At 37.4% G+C, this 12,279-nt stretch overlaps 1 protein-coding gene across 1 annotated transcript in view; it reads right to left on the bottom strand.

Moving 5' to 3' along the window:
* The window catches only part of ST6GALNAC3 (ST6 N-acetylgalactosaminide alpha-2,6-sialyltransferase 3), a 280,035-nt gene that overhangs the window by 29,178 nt on the left and 238,578 nt on the right, over positions 1-12,279 (bottom strand). The window lies entirely within an intron of this gene.

Below are 12,279 nucleotides of genomic sequence, written 5' to 3'. Positions count from 1 at the left end.
GACAGACACCTTTAAGCCACAGCACAGTATTCTCTCAGCACAGTGAACTACGCACAGAGGTCGAATAGATTCATGTACTAGATGAGGTAGTGACTGGCGAACACTCAGATCCAGGACTTTCTGGAGGTAAAGGGGGCACAGAAAAATGAGCAGGGGTCCTGTCTTAACAGTCTTTATACCCCTCACTCCCAGCAGAATAGACGTACTCAGAGAAGATTGGACTAAATAATGAGGGAAGAGTGGAAATATGACTCTTCATTTGAAAAAGATGAAGGTGAAACCATTTCCAAATGTGTACCTTTAAAATAACTGTTGTTCTAAAATATATTTTTAATCCCTATTTCTCAGTTCCCACTGGATCAGCTTTCCAGCTGCAGAGAGAAAACACAGCACATAAGCTATCAAAGTGTGTGTACTGAAAATTGTGTATTAATGATCATAATCTCACTGGTGTGCATCACCGAAAATAATAAAACATGATGGAGAATGAAAGTATTTCCTAAGCAACAGCCCTCCCTTCACACATATGTACACACACACATTCACACCCACAATGGGCTAAAAAATGGGAAGAGTAATAAAATAATCAAACAACCCTTTTTATCATAATTTCTTGAATATCCCAGGTAATCTTTGTATCTGAATTCAATTATACTTGATTTTTCATTTGTAGACATAGTACTCACTTCCTTGCACCATGAATTATTTACTCCATAATAGTTCCTTTATAACAAGCTCATACTTTAAAACTGAAAACAATTCCAAAATTTTACATAAATATTTCAATTATGTATAAGAGAATGATCAAAGATTACTTATTTTAATGTGAACAGCTAATGAAAAATAAATGAGAAGTATTAATGGTGTTTCTTTCATCAATTTTATGGAAATCAACAATCCTAAAAATATGTGTAAGAAAAGAAGCAATACAATGCGCTTACAATCATCAAAAAACAAAACAAAAAAACAACAAAACAATACAAAACAAAACCCCCAGAACTCAGAAACAAATACTAGTAAAAGTGGATAACTTTATTTTTAAAAAATTTTTTTTATTTATTTTTAGACAGAAGGGAAGGGAGGGAAGAAGAGAGGGAGGAAGAGAAATATCAATGAGTGGTTGCCTCTTGCGTGCCTTCCCACTGGGGACCTGGCCTGCAACCCAGACATGTGCTCTGACTGGGAATTGAAACCGCGACCTTCTGGTTTGCAGCCCAGTGCTCAATCCACTGAGCCACACAAGCCAGGGCCTGGTTTACTTTTGAAAAATAAATATTTCAATGCTCATGAGCTTCATCAGGTGTTCTTACTTTCCACAAAAAAACACAGAGATGCAGTGAGAATTAGGTATACTTAGATTTCACATTTTGTTAGAAATTTATTTTTTTACTTACTTTTTTTATTGAATAGGAACTGGATCTTTCTGAAAAATCTACTTACTCTGCCCCACACAAACATCAGTTCTACTCATCTTAAAAAACAGCTGAGGGGGAAGGCAGAGACAAATGTATTTAAAAAGTAAATAAATTAATTAAAAAAAAAAAAAAAAAAAACAGCTGAGTGAAGTGTGAAGCTCACCTCCTAAGTGAAGCTCTTATACCATGACCTGGTCCTCACTTTAGATTCTTTTTTCCCCCCTCAATTTCTCCACTCCTCCTGTTTGGCAACCGTAAGTTTGTTCTCTATAAGTCTAGTTATGTTTTGTTTTGCTTCAGTATATTCATTCATTTTGTTTTTTAGATTTCACATGTAAGTTAGATCATACTGTATTTTTCTGGCTTATTTTACTTAGCAAACACACTTTAGGTCCACCCATGTTTTTGCAAATGGCAAGATTTCTTTTTTTGTTGTTGCTAAATAATATTTCATTATATATTATATATATATTACATCTTCTTTATCTACATTCATTTATTTTTTTCTGACCTGAATACTTTTTTAATTTCCATGGCTTTTGGAGAGAGGAAGGAAGAGAAGAAAACACCGATGTGAGAGAAGAACATCAATTGGTTGCCTCCCATAAATACCAGGACCAGGGATCGAATTTGCAACCTAGCTATGTACCCTGACCGGGAATCAAACCCATAACCTTTCAGATATGGGATGACGCCCCAACCTACTGAACCATGCCAGTCAAGACTACCCATTCATCTATTGATGGACATCTAGCTTGCTTCCCTATCTTTTTTTTAAAAATTTATTTACTTAGAGAAAGGGGAAAGATATTTATTATCTTATTTTAGAGAGAGAGTTAGGGAGGGAGGAAAAGAGAGAGAGAAACATCAATGTGTGAGAGAAACATCGATCAGTCGCCTCTCATATATGCCCCGATAAGGACTGAACCCATGACCCATGCATGTGCGCTGCCTGGGAATTGAATTGGCAACCCATCGCTTTTCAGGAAAATGTCCAGCCATCGAGCCACACTGGTCAGGGCTTGGCTATTACTAGTAATGCTGCAATGAACATGGTGGTACATATATCTTTTTGAATTATTGTTTTTGCTTGCTTTGGAAAACTACCCAGTGAAATTGCTGGACCGTATGGCAGCTTTATTTTTACTTTAAGAAAATATTTTATTTATTTATTTTTAGAGCGAGGGGAAGGGACTGAGGAAGAGAGTGAGAGAAACATGTGAGAGATACGTTGATAGGTTGCCTGTCACATGCCCCCAACTGGGAACCTGGCCCACAACCCAGGCATAGGCCCTTACTGGCAATCAAAGCAGCAACCTTTCGATTCACAGGCTAGCACTCAATCTACTCAGCCACTCCAGCCGGGGTGGCAGCTCTATTTTTAATTTTTTGGGACATCTTCATACTGTTTTTCATAGTGGCTGCACCAATTTATAACCCCACCAGAATTTGTTGTTTGTTGATTTATTGATGATAGCCATTCTGAGAGGTGTGAGATATTATCTTATTGTGGTTTTAATTTGCATTTCCCTGATGATTAGTGATGTTGAACATCTTTTCATATGTCTATTGGCCATCTCTATGTTCTTTTTGGAGAAATATCTATTCAGGTTTTCTGCCTCCTTTTTAATTGGGGTTTTTTTTTTTTGGTGTTAACTTGTATGAGTGTCTTACATATCTTAGATATTAATCCCTTATTGAGTGCATCATTTGTGAATATTTTTTTCCCATTTAGGAGGTTGTCCTTTTGTTTTGTAAATGGTTAGAAATTTATTTTTTATAGAGGTATAAGAAGAGGTATGTGGTAGGCATTGGTATTATTGAAGAAATGCCTTATCAATCTTCACTTAAGTGCTTAGTAAAAATAATTTTTCTCTTTCAGTCTAACAGAGGCGTTCCATTTATTTTTTTAATTTGTGAAGAATTTGAGGCATGAATGAGCAGTGAGGCTCTGGGCTTGTCTATAAAGCACGCCTGAATCATGAGTATAGAAGAGATCAGTAGAAGGATTAGTGGAAATTTGAAAAGGTATCTTACTTTTCCCCATTATTGAATACAGTGGGGTAGATAACAAAAAGTGTTTTGATCTAAAAAGATTGAAATAGGATTAGAATTCGTATTTCCTTCCTAAGGCTTCACCATTGTACCCAACATTGTGCAAAATATTTCTCCTTGTCAGCTCGCCACCTTTGGTACTCCGGGGCAGCCCCTCTTTCTGAAAGTCCCGATGCTGTAGGGTGAGCAGAAGTGCACGCACGCGAGGGATCCCTGCCGTCTTGGAGTCTGATTGGCACCTGGTCATGAAGAATCTTGGCTGAGGAGGCATGTGATGGTGCGTACTTAAACTGAGCCCCAACGACTAAACTCAGGGCCTGCTGGAGAGGAGGCATGCCAGACAGTGAAGAGCATGAGCAAGGCATGATTTTTGGAATAGTTCAGGGGAAAGAACAGAGACTCCAGGATCCAGTCTCAGCTCTGACACCTAGCAGTGTGAATTTGGGCCCATCGCTCAATCTCTTTCAGTCTCAGTTCCTTCACTAATTAAAGTGACAATAAAAATACAGAAGCACTCTACTCGCCAACAGTTTAGGTTTTCGACAGCAGTTCAGAGGTCCATTTGCTTAAATACAAAGTAACTGATTTTTTTAGTATCTTTCAAAACGGCAGTCTAAGATGGACCTTCAAAGTTTAAAACCATGAATGTTCTCTCTCCTTCTCAGTGGTATATATTAGGGATGATTTTTTGCAGAAGTAGAGTCCTTTTGCTTATTGAACATCTGGAGAAAAGGGTAACCAATCTTCCCCATGCCCTCCCACCACAAGTGATGCCCACAGTGATTGGAGGGGACCTGCTAGCTCCAGTATCTGCATTCAGTGCCTAGTCCACTTATTCACATGGCGCAGAGCTGAACAGATTGTGAACCTATGGAATCACCCTTTGCACAGGAGAACAGTTTTATCAGCAGCTATTTCCCCATGTTTTTCAAACCAAACTTGACCACTCCTAGGTTTATGAAGAGTAGATCTGAATCTCAGGACACAAAATCAAATGCATAAGGTGTACAATTTTCTTAATTTATTCTTTGAGATTTTATTCCAGTTCACAAAGCAAAAACGAAGTTGTGGTGAATGACTGTGTGTGTGTGTGTGTGTGTGTGGTCTATGTGTGGGAGAACTTTTTGTTACTAGGTAGTTATAGCTTCCCACTAGGAAGGTCAGAAAAACCAACATCAACACCAAGACCCAGTGCATGCTAAACAAGCAACTTATATTTATTGAATAAACAAGATGAATCAAAATGAATGATTTATCAAATTGGAACATCTTGGCCTTGCCAGGTAGCTCAGTTGGTTAGAGCATCGTCCTGATATGTCAATGTTGTAGGTTCACTCTCCGGTCAGGGCACATATAAGAAGCAACCCATGAATGTATAAATAAGTGGAACAATAAATCGATGTTACTTTCTCTCTCTCTCTCTCTCTCTTTCTCTCTTCCTCCCTGCCCCCCCTAAAATCAATGGAAAAAAAAAGGAACATCTTCTCTCTCTGCTTCTTTTTAGAGCTTCTCTCCACCTGTGAACAGTTCTGGGCAGGAGCATCTTTAGCAGGCCTCTTACACTGATCAAATGGGAAAACTACTGAGTATAAGACTGCCCAGCATTTTTTGCTTTATGTTTTCAGGCTCAGAGTAAATAATGGATTTTCTTTATTTTATTAATGTCCTCAGAAATCTTTCAGGCTAGTAAATCTCTCTGAAAAACACAGCAGTAGTTAACAAGAAGAAAGAAAAAGAAGAAGAAACCTTTTAAACTATCTCTTAAAATGAACTCAGGGATGATGATAAGCTCACAAGTATAAACATGTTCAATCAAAATTGAATTCAGGACTATAGAGACTAACAGCACCCCATACATCTCTGTGCGTGGGGCCCCATATTGCGGCTGGCCAAGCGTACAATCCAATGATAGCAACAGTAATAACAAATATTCTGATGTGTGAAATACAGGGGAAAAGTCCCAAGTGATGTTATTTCAATTTTGTTATGGCTTCATGGAACTAGCCATTCACTTGTTAGCCATCCCTATTTTACTCTATGTTGCTTTATTTTCTAAAATGAGATGCTAGGCTAAATTATTTAAATAAAAAATTCAAGAGCTGCCATATGTCTTATAAATATCAGTAACCATACAAGGACAGATTTGTCTACATCTGTTTTTTGGAATTTGAAGCCAGTGTTAGTCTGAAAAGAATTTTTCCCATTAATACTACATGACACTTGATGTCTTTTTTACACATTTATGCCCACCCTCCTGTCCTACCATGTTTACTGAGCAGCCACTGTGTGCCAGGAATTGTGTTAAAAGCCAAGGCTATCTCACATAAACAGAACATGCTTTCATCTCAGAGACTGACAGTCTAACTGGAGAGACAGGCATTGGACAAATAATTTTAATTTCATGTGATAAGTATAATAAAAGAGGCATGCATAAGTTATTAAGGAGGGAGTAATTAATTCTGCTTGGGTGGCAAAGGGGAAACGAAAGCTAAAGGAGGAGGTCCTTGAAGAATTTTCTCGGAGTCCTTCAGGCCTCATGTTAATAAACAAGGCCCATATTTCATGTGCTTATCTGAATTAAAAAGATAAATCCTGTAGTTTTCAATGCAGTGGTTCTCAGCCTTGGTCGAGTACTAGAATCACCTGGGGAACTCTTAAAAAAGGGAGATGAGAGGACTATACAAATTATAATTCAGAATCTCTGCAGTGAGTCTCAGCCACTGGCTGTAACAAAATGTCCCCAGGTGATTCAAATTATGTTAGTAGGCCTGAGAAGAACTTTGTCATAGTAATCAACTGCAGGACACCTTCTTTGCCCTAGGCCACAGGGGGGAAGGTAAGAATATAAGAATAAAACAAGGTTTAAAATCTGTATCTTCACCTTTGTATGTTTAACTGCAGTCAATGTAAAAATCAAATCCAAAGTGGCCTAGAATATATACATGATGTCTACCATAGTTAGTTAATAATACATAGTTAGTTAGTTACTGGGTATTGAGAATTAAAAATCAGTGTGTGGACCCAAAGACTCTTATATGCTAAACACTTTGGGCTTTTAAGTACTTTCAAAGATTCCTGTCTCTAACTATTTGTGTGATTTCTGAACATTTTAAGAATGCATCAAATTAAGCATAGAATGTTTCAACAACTAAAAGTTCTCCTTTTTAAAAAAAATGGAGGTACTCTAAATAAAATATGGATAATTATAAGTTAATAATAATATAACATAAATATTGGTTCACTAATTGTGACAAACAAAAAACATTAATATGAGATGCTAATAATAAGGGAAACTGCATGTGGCTTATTATGGGAACTCCATACCACAATCTTTGCAACATGTAGCAAATCTAAAACTGTTCAGATTTTTTAAAGTTTCTTTTTAAAAAGTCTCTCCTTTTTCTTTTTAAAGCCAGAATTCATCACTCAATGTCACTCCTCTCTTTCTGCATGACAATTTGACCCTCAGTAACTTTCTAGCTCTCTTCCCCTATAACCTAATAAGATGGAATATCATCTGTTACTAGGCCAATATTGCCAATAAAAATGACACCTTGTTGATAAATTGCATCTGAGATGGGAGAACCATAAACTACCCGATAGGAAGCCATAGCTTTAGGCCTACCTGGATGTGGGGACTCCTTTTAATTGGGATGACCCTTGTGGGGGTCTTGGAAGCTATGCCTGTAATGTTGTTACAGGAGTCACTGGCTCCTGTGAAGCATGAGGCCTCTAATATAGGCAGCTTTCACACCTGCCTGGCATGAGGCTCATTTTTTTACACTTGAGCCATCACAAGGATGCCAAGAAAATAGCTTTTGGAAGGCACCATAGATTGTGGAAGGTGTCCTCCAAAGAGCAGAGCTGATGCTGCATCGTTGGCAGGCTGTATTTCCTGTCTTAGAGTTTTCTGAGCAATCGAATTTCCAAGTGTGGCCAATAGGAGACCTGTGAGTCTATCAGAGAGACACTGCCTGATGAATATTGAATACCTGTATCATTATTTCCTCAGAGAACCTGTAGATAGATGAGCAATGGCAGACTATATTTTCTTTCATACATATAGACATACTTTCATACATCTATTGAGTGGTCACATAAATCAATTTAAAGATCAGTGGTAGCAAAGGTGATCAAAGAAAAGAAGTAAGGGGCCCAAAGGAGCACCTTTGTTTGTCTATCTCTATCATCTATCTCTTCATCTATCTGTCTAGCCATCCATCCATCCATCCATCCATCCATCCATCCATCCATCCATCCATTCATCTACCTATTTATCTATTGCTATTGAGGTTTTTCTATCATGAGATGATAATATCAGGATATAAAGAATAACTTATTATAGAGTATAATTTGATAACAGGTCTCCCGAAAACCTAGAAGTAACAAGAAGGTATTAGATATCTTTGGTCATTTTGAAGGTCCTAAAGTCAAGAACGACATTGAGTAACAAGTTACGTTTTTTTCTAAGGAGGACAAAACCTTTAAAGAGTTGGATAGATGTGATATGTTTTTCTTTTCTGTTGGTGCATGAATAGCACTGCAAATGGAAATCATGGACTATCATATTTGTAATACTGACTGAAGGGACAGCTAGCACTCTAAATGAAAACAAAATTAGTTCTAGATCTGTTAAAATAGCTTTTTTTTAATAGCTTAATTTTTATGTTAGTATTTTTATTCTCTACATTTGTCAGAAAAAATATATTTATTTCCAAGAAGCACAACTAAAATCATGTGGCTATATAACTGGATTCCCAACCCATATTCAGAGCCAACCCAGGACCTCTTTCTGCATAAAATGCTGGGAGAAGAGACAGCATGAGGACTCCCTTCACTCAGGTTCTTTTTTATGCTAATTTTGATGGGTTCTGTTTGAATCAGAGAATTCTTAGAGAGTCCATAGGTGAGTGGACGGCTTACCCTAAATGAGTAAGCCCAGCTCATTTACCCTCCCTCAACCTAAGACCTATTAAGTTGCACTAAGTACATCTGTTCATAAGCCTGTGCTTCCACTAGACTCCAGTGTGAGCATCTTCAGAGCAGAGACTGGGTCTCAGTTATCTTTGATTTTCCAGCAAGTATCACAACTAGCAGGCATTAGAATGAAAATAAACTTGGAGAAGCAGAGCACACAGTCTCAGACAAAGAATCTGGCAGGTGATTCCAAAATTCTGGACATTCTCTACCATAGTTTGGTATATTCTCTACCAAAAAAAAGAAAACATAAAAGTAGTTTAGAAAGATGATGAGCAAAATTCCTTTTTATCCTGCCAAATTCAATTTTTAACATTGTACCCTATTTAAGCTCATAAGAGCCTTCTGGGTCTTTTTTCTATCTGAGGCACATGTTTATTTCCAAATTTTCACTGTGCCAGGGTTATGTTATCTAATGTGGATACTCAGAACTCCAGGTAGGCTCTAATAACCTTGTTGCTATTAAGGATACCAAATTAAAAATTAACAATGCAATCACATAAAATTCCAGTGATAACATCACAATTATTCTGTTAAACAACATAGTCTTTTACAGAATCTTCATTTGCTTCTATACTGCATTTTGTCTGATAAGCACTTGCCAACAAAGACATCATACTAATTACTACTTGTTATTCAAAGGTCAAGAAAACTGATAAATGATTCATTGATTATTTTATTTCAGAAATAATTCTTCCATTCTTGTCTTTAAGTTACATTTGGATTAATAAATGGAGGCTTTAAGTGCTTTCCCAAGGAGTTGTTTAGAAGAAATCAGGATGACAGTTTTAATACTCAGCAACTTAGCAAATGTGAGTGGATATCTACTTTTTTAAAAAGGGAAGATGAAACAAATATTTTGTGTTCTCTGTGTGTGGGGAAATGAGTAGCCCTTTTAAAAGTAGATCTGTTCTCTAAAATGTTCTTTTTCTCCTCCGTAAAATTCTTTAACCCCCACAATTCCAAATGGTATAAGGTATGCCTTCCTCTCCTCTTTATCCCCAGATGGGTGTACCAAAGGGACAACATACCTCTTAGCAATATCTTGGTCAAAGACAGTTGATTTGTTTAAGGGCAATGGCTATGCAATAGCAGGAATTTGAGCAGAGCGGGGATATGAGCCAATTTACAAGTTCTTCAGTGACCCAGAAGGAGAGTTACCAGGAGGTCTGAGGTGAAGAAGGATGGAGGATGATACAGCAAGAGTAGAAGGCCGCAAGGTTCTATTGGACATCTTCTCTTCCTCAGACAAGTAAGTTTATGATCCTTAAATATATCCAAGAGGCCCACTGCTCTTTCCATCTGGACATTTCCCCTGTGTGTACACCATGCCCAAAACTGATCTCTGCATATTTTCTCAATCTTTTTTCCATTTCTGTATCCCCATCTCAGTTAATGCTCTCAGCTCTCATGTAGTCCACAAACAGTTCCTCATCATCTCCATTTCTTTGTTCTCTGTTAACTCCACATATTACTGCTGGGTTTTACCTCATAATTGTTTTTAACTTCATTCCCTCTCTCTTCTTTCCCTCAGAACCTCATCCTCTTTGTTCTGGATAACTATAATCGCTCCTTAAATGGCACCTCTGCTTTCAATCCCCTCCCATCCATAATCTAAATGCAAAGCAGACTATGTGATTCTTTTGGCTTAAAAATACTTAAATTGCTTTCTACCATATAGACGAGAGAATGAAATTTGGTATCCTTTACCTTGCATTAAAAATCTTCATTTTTCTTTTTTATCCCAGTGCACATTTTTGAACTCCTGCTTGGAAGTTTGACTCTCTACTTGTATGTTATATTTGAACTCTGAGTAACTTGTAGAACTCCTTACTGTGCCATTTATAAATTAAACAGATATATGTTGTTTAGATAGCAACTGCCAAGCACTTTCCTAGGTCCTGGGGAACATAGATGTGGTGACTTTGCATGTTGTCTTCTGGAAGGCCTATCCTGGGCTTCCTTTAAAATTCTGTTCACACATCACCTCCTCTGCAGATTATTCAGTGACCCTTCCAGGCAGAGGTGGCCAGGCTACTTCCCGTGACACACACACACAGCCCTGGCCTATTATGACTGCGTACCTTGTTGTCCCCTTTCCTCATTAAACTCTAGGATTGGAGTCTTTGAAGACGTAGGCTGTGCTTCAATCTTTTCTGTGTTCTCAGTGTTCATGGTAGTGCCTGACATGATGTAAGTGTCTGATAAATGTTTTTTGGAATGAATAACACAAAGTGCCCATCATGTGTGACCAAGAGAAATCTATTTTATGCACTTTTACAAAATACAGGTGTATCACTGGAGGATGCCTCCTCACATAACTACTGTCAAAGTAATTCCCCATATTTCTGGATCAAAATTTTTTTTTCTATAAATAAATAAATAAATAAATAAGGAATATAGGTTAGCAATTTTTGTCTCAGGGTGGTGGACTTCCAGAAGGAATTTGGACATATGTTCTCACTGCCTAAAATGTCTACTACACTCTCCTACACACACACAGACCCTCTGTCTAGTTAACTCTTACAAATCATTTGTATCTCAACTCATTTGCATTTCTTCAGAAAACCTTCTCTGACCCTGTTGTCTCCCTAGATTAAGTGAAGTCCCCCTGTCATTTATTCTTATAGCATCAAATATCGTCCTTTTGTATCCTTTATCCACCTATAATTACATTTGTGTAATTATTTAATTAATTTCTATTTTTCCTTCCAAACCTTCCAAGGACAAGCTCCATGTCTACACATATGAGATGCTCAAAACATATTTGTTGAATAATAATCAAATTATCTAATTTAATTCTCATAATAATGATCCAAGGTAAACACTGTTATCGGAGGCATTTTCTAGAGAAAAGGGACACTGAGAACAATGAAATAACCTGCCCAAGATGACATAGTCAGGGATGAAACCCTGGGACAGTTACTGGATTTCTGCATACTGGCTTCCTTATCACAGAAAACTAATCTAGAATTATTTTAAAACTTCAAATAAATGAGCTCAGCTTTATTATTTACTGTTGAATGCCTGAGAAAATTAATAATTTTAAACATGAGCTAAAAAAATTTGAGTGGATCCATAGAGGGTTTGTCATTTTTGATCTCTCAGCTCCGATTGGAAGTAAGTCAACATTAACAGTATTGTTGAAATCACTGCTGTAAATACCCATATGGGTGCCTGGAGTCTGACAATAGAAAAGGTAATCCTATTTTCTCCTCTAATGTAGTTCTTGTATAATTCACGGTGTGAGTTTGAAATAATTAAGAAAGTAATCTGATATTTTCAATTTAGTGAAACATATCTGACAACGGGGTATTGAAGAATTTATTGTTGCATTATTTTATAGCCTTCTTAAAATCCTAATCCTATTTCTATTACAGAATGGATATATCCTTTTCTAAATATTAAACGACACTGAAGAGTAATGGCAGATAAAAAGTGGTCACATTTAGCAGTTGTTCAAATCCTTAGAAAGTGTGGGTCTTAAGTACATGAAGTTCTATGGACCTCAATTAATGGGGAGGAGAAACAAAGGCACTTCTTGAATACAGACATACAACATAAGTACAATTTAGACACAAAATGAATACATTTCCAAGGCCACTTGCTGATCCTGCGCTTAGCTGCCACTGGACTCAGCCAGAGACAAATAAGATACTTACCCAGTTTGCAGGTGCTTATGCCAGCTGAATAAAAATGGACTACAAGAATAGACCTGGCCCTGGCTGGTGTGGCTCATTTGGTTGGAGCATCATCCTGTAGACCGAAAGGTCACAGGTTCCATTTCTGGTCTGGGCACATGCCTGGGTTTTGGGTTCGATCCCTGGTCAGG

Source organism: Pteronotus mesoamericanus, unplaced genomic scaffold (genome assembly GCF_021234165.1).
Source record: "Pteronotus mesoamericanus isolate MK-2021 breed Mesoamerican mustached bat unplaced genomic scaffold, CSHL_Meso_final contig_181, whole genome shotgun sequence".
In the NCBI taxonomy this organism is placed as follows: Eukaryota; Metazoa; Chordata; class Mammalia; order Chiroptera; family Mormoopidae; genus Pteronotus; species Pteronotus mesoamericanus.
Note: the sequence above shows the minus strand (reverse complement) of the source record. Positions and strands in the feature narration are given on the sequence as shown.